General features: G+C 42.1%; 1 pseudogene; it reads right to left on the reverse strand.

Annotated features, from left to right (window-relative positions):
- Nucleotides 1-3553: 3553 nt before the first annotated feature.
- LOC138427231 (protein artemis-like) lies at nt 3554-5589 on the reverse strand (annotated as a pseudogene).
- Nucleotides 5590-5836: the final 247 nt, after the last annotated feature.

Below are 5836 nucleotides of genomic sequence, written 5' to 3' on the forward strand. Positions count from 1 at the left end.
AGTCCGTGGGGGTCGCAAGAATCAGATACAACTTAGTGAATAAACAATAACATATTTATACAATACTTTATACTTTTCAAGGTGTTTTTATTAACTTTAAAAAATATATATTTATTTATCATTTGGCTGTGCCAGGTCTTAGTTGTGGTGTGTGGGATCTAGTTCCCTGACCAGGGATTGAACCTGGGCCTCCTGTATCGGGAGCATGGAATTTCAGCCACTGGACCACCAGGGAAGTTCCCCTCAAGGTGCTTTTGGATACATGATTTCATTTCCCCCAGTAACCCCATTATTCTCCTTTTACAGAAAAAGTTACCAAAGCCCTGCGGGACTGTGTGACTATCTCAGAGCTTCTTGGCAGCAGGGTGAGCACTCAGAACCCAGCTCTCTGGATTTCTCCTCCATGTCTTCACCCGGTCTGTTCCTCCTTATCATCAGCAAATATTTATCAAGCATCTGTTCTGCAGAAGCCATGCTTCTAAGTTTGAGGAAAGCCTTAGGTTTTCCTGGGAGAGTTAGAAAAATCCTAGCAGGGGTTTTCTTGGCGAACGATAACCTGGCTCATCTTTCCTGCATAGCGCCCCCTGGTGGCATGTAAGATAAGCGTTGTGAAGTAGGAAGCCTTGAGAAGTTTTGGGGATTCAGAAACTGAGTTTTTAAGACTTAGCTTCATGGAAAGGTGAAACTATTGAAACATAGAAAATAATTTTCACAAGGGCTCATCTAATCCCGTGCTCTCATTTGGCATATTAAGAAACTGATGTCCAGGGACTTCCCAGGTGGTCCAATGGCTAAGACTTCATGCTCCCAATGCAGGGGGCCTGGGTTCAGTCCCTGGTCAGGGAACTAGATCCCACATGCCACAACTAAGACCCAGCACAGCCAAATAAATGTTAAAAAAAAAAAAAGAAATTGATGTCCAGAGAGGTCAAGCAATTGTGCTGTTGGTAGTACAGCATTCCAAACCAGCGCTTCTCTTCAGTAAGAAAGGCACTCCTTGGCCTCTTCCTCATTTGCCTTTCTCCTGTGTGTTAATATTCGTGCCACAAAGGCAATGTCCTTGGGAAGGAGGACATGGAAAGGATAAGCCCCTGGTATTTGCACAAATGGACACTTCCTGGATTCTGCTCTTAATAGTTATGTGACCCATGTGACTTTAACTCCCTCATCCTCCTCTGAGCCTCAGTATCCTCATTGCTAAACTCAAAATATTCCTACCTTTCTGGGTTGTTTTAAGTGTTAAATGAAATAATGCAAGTGACACACTTAGCAGAAGCCTGGCATGTAGCAAACCTGCAATGCAGGGTAGTCGCTATTAGGCTTAGTCAGCCACCTCTATCTGGAGTCATCAACCCTAGGCATTTGGTAAGAAATATGTAAGTAACAGGAAATCAATAGGTTGGTACTTACAGATGAAGCCTTTGAAGTTGAAACAGGTATAGTAACTTGTTAAAGGCCTTATTTCAAATAACTGGCAATGTTCTAGAAGTTATATGCAGCATTCTTTTCATTATGCCATCACCAACTCCACCATTAAGAGATTTTTGTTGGTCTTTGTATCATCTGCAGCTGTTGTCTGTAACAATCCTGAGTTTCACACATGAAAAGGTTGATATAACACCTGACTGGCACTTCAGTCTATAACTTTGCACCCCTTTTAAGACTCATATTTTTTGAAATATAGTAGGAAAAATAAGCTCCTCCCCCAAATAATAATATTATTAGAGGCTTTCAAGATTCTCTGGAGAGTTAAACCAAAGAAATGTGGTGCTCATTTGTTCCTATAATGGTATGCTGTCCCTAGACTTCCATTATGCACGGAAGCTAACTGAGCTCATTTTGAGAGCAGGCATTTAAGAGAATATGCTATATAGCCATCCCTCGGTATCCGGGAGGGATTGGTATCAGGACCCCTCACAGATACCAAAATTTGAAGATCCTCAAGTCCCTTATAAAAAATGGTGTAGTATTTGCATATAATCTATGTACATCTTCCTGAAAACTTTAAATCATCCCTGCTGCTGCTGCTGCTAAGTCACTTCAGTCGTGTCCGACTCTGTGTGACCCCATAGACGGTAGCTACCAGGCTCCACCGTCCCTGGGATTCTCCAGGCAAGAACACTGGAGTGGGTTGCCATTTGCTTCTCCAACGCATGAAAGTGAAAAGTGAAAGGGAAGTTGCTCAGTCGTGTCCGACTCTTCGCGACTCTATGGACTGCAGCCTACCAGGCTCCTCCATCCATGGGATTTTCCAGGCAAGAGTACTGGATTGGGGTGCCATCGCCTTCTCTGTAAATCATCCCTAGATTACCTATAATACCTAATACAATGTAAATGCTGTGTAAAAGTTGTGAATAAAATGTAAATATTTATGTAAATAGTTGCTGCTGTATGGCAAATTCAAGCTTTGCTTTTTAGAGCTTCTTCGGATTTTTTTTTTCTTTTTGGAATATTTCAAGCAGCAATTGGTTGAACCCACAAATGTGGAACCCAAGGGTATGAAGGGCCCACTGCATCTATATTCAGAATCTTAGTAACCTAAGGACCCCCTTGGGTCCATGTATTACTAAGAATACTCTTTAACTCTCGAAAGATTTCAGATTTAGACAATAAATTATATATATAACAAAGTATATAGCCATCCTACCAACAAATCATGGGGGTAAGGAAAATTTCCTTCTTCTTTGATATTTTAAATGGAAGGAAAATATTGGACTAACCCTCTTATAAACTGCCATGAAAACTGAACAAATAAATGGAACAACTATGTTCACACACTAGATGAGAGTTAGCTCAGGGCTGTGGGCTAAGCACGATGATTACCCCAGATTTCTTTCCACCGGCATTTTCCAAATCTCAGAGCGGATACGGCGAATCCAGAGTATGATAGTTTCATGGAACAGAGGAGACGGAGGTCAGATTTCAGAGATGCTGAGACAACCAGAATTTGTGAGGAAAAGTACTGAAAAGAGAGCTACACAGTGAAAGAACTCTATAAACCTGCGTAGAGTGCGGTGAGCCTTTGAATATTGATATTAAGCCATACACACACAGGTGGGACTCAGGCAAAGAACAAGTGCTGGAGAGCTGTCAGCTGAACAGCTACAGAAGTCTGCACAGTGCTCGGAGACGTGTGAGTTCCCGAGAGTGCTGTGACCTGACAGAACGGATATGCAGCACCCCTCAAGGCATATCTTAATTAAATTGCTGAAAACCAATCATAAAGAGACTATCTTAAAAGCAGTCAGAGAGGAAAAGAGACACCACCTTTAGAAGAATGAAGATCTCAAGCCAAACAATAACAGAATGGCATTTTTTAAATGCTGAAAGCAAGGGGAAAAATGATTTTGTATTATTAAATACATCATGTATAAAGGCATCAAAAATATGAACTACTTAGGGATAAATCTAACAAAATAAGTTAGGAACAGTAGAGTAAAAACAAACCAACAAAGAATGGAACTGGCAGAAATGAAAGAAGACTAAAATGTTTACGGATTGGAAGATTCAATATTATTGAAATGTCTGTTTTCCACAAACTGATCTGTATAATTCAAAGCAATCTAAAGGAAAATCCTTGAGATGAAACTGGGATTTCTAATTCTTCACTCTCACTCATGGATTCTTCACAATCTATAACATTTGCCCAAAGAGAGGTTGGCATTCTTTCTGCTTTTCCTGTGCTTTCTCAGTTTGTCAGGCTAGTTTTATGATATTGCAGTCATCATGGGAAATAGCTCAGGGTGAAGAGTTTGCTGGTTTGGAAACTTGTGCCTTTAACATAATGGGAGAGGATCATCAAAGAGGTCACTGTCACCCTCCTAAGCCCACTCGAATTGTTCTGTGAGCTCAGTTACTCAGTCATGCCTGACTCTTCACAACCCCGTGGCCTGTAGCCTGCCAGGCTCCTCGGTCCATGGGATTTTCCAGGGAAGAATACTGGAGTGGGTTGCCATTTCCTTCTTTAGGAAATCTTCATGATCCAGGGATCGAACCCACATCTCCTGAGTCTCCTGACTTGGCAAGCAGATTCTTTACCACTGAGTCACCTGGAAAGCCCACGTGAATTGTTCTAGCTCGCTTCAATTTTCCGAGTGGTTTACACTTTGGCTCCATCCCTTGGGAAGACTGGCATGAAGGCTTTAAGATTTCTTTAACTTCATCTATAACTGCGCCTGCTAGAATGACATTTGGATATGTCATTCACTTATCTGGATATAAGCAGCTCTTTGCGGGAAACTGCCCTCAGCAGGGAACCCCCTTTCTGGTTACTTTAGTGAAGCTACATTGTCACTAACTTTCAACCAGGTACCCCCATGCTTTGCTCATCTCCAGCCCTGGCACACTTTTCTTTTTATCACACAATACCTTGCCTAACCTGTTGGCTCTTTCCTCAGATCAAAGAAGTAGAAAGGAAGCATTAAGTAATTAACAGATGGCCAGGTCTCTCCCCTAGCTTCCTCTTTCAGTAATCACATGAACCAACTGTGTGAACAAGATAACATCTAAAGAAAGATCTCAAGGAGTCAACAAACTTGCACACAGTGGAAGATGGCTGACTTTGAATCCCAGTCTCAATGATTAACCAAGATTATTCCCCTTTTCCCTTTAAAAACTTTCATGACTGAGCAGAATCTGGTTCAGAGGGTAATTTTTTGGGGAACAAGAGTTCGCCTTCTCCCCAGATTGCTGGCATTCTGATTAAAAATAATTTTCCTTTCTACCCACAACTGCCCCTTGGGTACTGACTTTTGAGTGGGAAGCAGCGAAACCTGAGTTTGGTTACATTCACAGGACAAATGTGGCTCAAAGTGTCTTTAACCTCATTGTAGGAGGAGTGAATTTTTTAAAAAAAGCCGGGGGGTGGGGTGGGGCAGACCTCTGTAAGAACTCTCTTCAGTCCTCACAGTGACATTGGTTTTTCTGGCTCTTTCTCCAAACCACATACTGAATGGCTTAATGCTGGTGGTATGGAGTGAAATTCTATTTTGGGAAGTTAAGTCCACAGGATAACTTATTCCACTGAAAATATTCCTCTGCCTTTGAATGCTGACATTCATGGATCTGAGTGCTGCAGTTTTCTATGACATCATGAAGAATTATTGGTTTCGTTCAATTGCTAAGTCATGTCCAATTCTTTGCGACCCCATGGTCTGCAGCACGCCAGGCTCCCCTGTCCTTCAACATCTCCTGGAGTTTGCTCAAATTCATGTCCATCAAGTCGGTGAGGCTATGAAGGATGTCATGCATGTTTCTAAACATGTCTAGATTATCCAGATGAACCTAGACTCTGAACTCCTCACTAAGGTTGGTGAATACCCCTACTCATCAGCTGCTGTGCAGTTCAGCCATACCATATGGTACAGACCAAGTACCCAGCTTCAAACCAGCTCTAACATTCCACTTACTGACACTCCTCGATTGGGAATTTGATAATATTTTGGACGGCAGAAACCAGTGTCTCTGTACACACTCTGGATGTTTTGTACTCTGCCCTCAGAGTACAGCTCCGTTCTGGCAGCTTCTCTTTTTGCCAGTCTGACATACCCCTGGTATGACAGTTCTGTTACTGCCCTGAGATATAAACATAATTGATTCTGGGCAATCAAATTGATTCAGCTGGTCAGAGAGTCACAACAATCTCTCCCTTCTCACATGATGCTTCACAGATGAAAGAAATCTGGGTAGTAGAGTTTCAATTTCAGTTAATATAATTTGTTTCTCCCCCAAATCTGTACTTTGGGGTGGTTGACAACAACCCTTTAGTAGCAGGGAACAGTGTAAGTAAACCTTAAAGCTGGGGGGGAGTCCGAGTCCTGCCGCTTACTGGCTTCAT

Source organism: Ovis canadensis, chromosome 21, assembly GCF_042477335.2.
Source record: "Ovis canadensis isolate MfBH-ARS-UI-01 breed Bighorn chromosome 21, ARS-UI_OviCan_v2, whole genome shotgun sequence".
In the NCBI taxonomy this organism is placed as follows: Eukaryota; Metazoa; Chordata; class Mammalia; order Artiodactyla; family Bovidae; genus Ovis; species Ovis canadensis.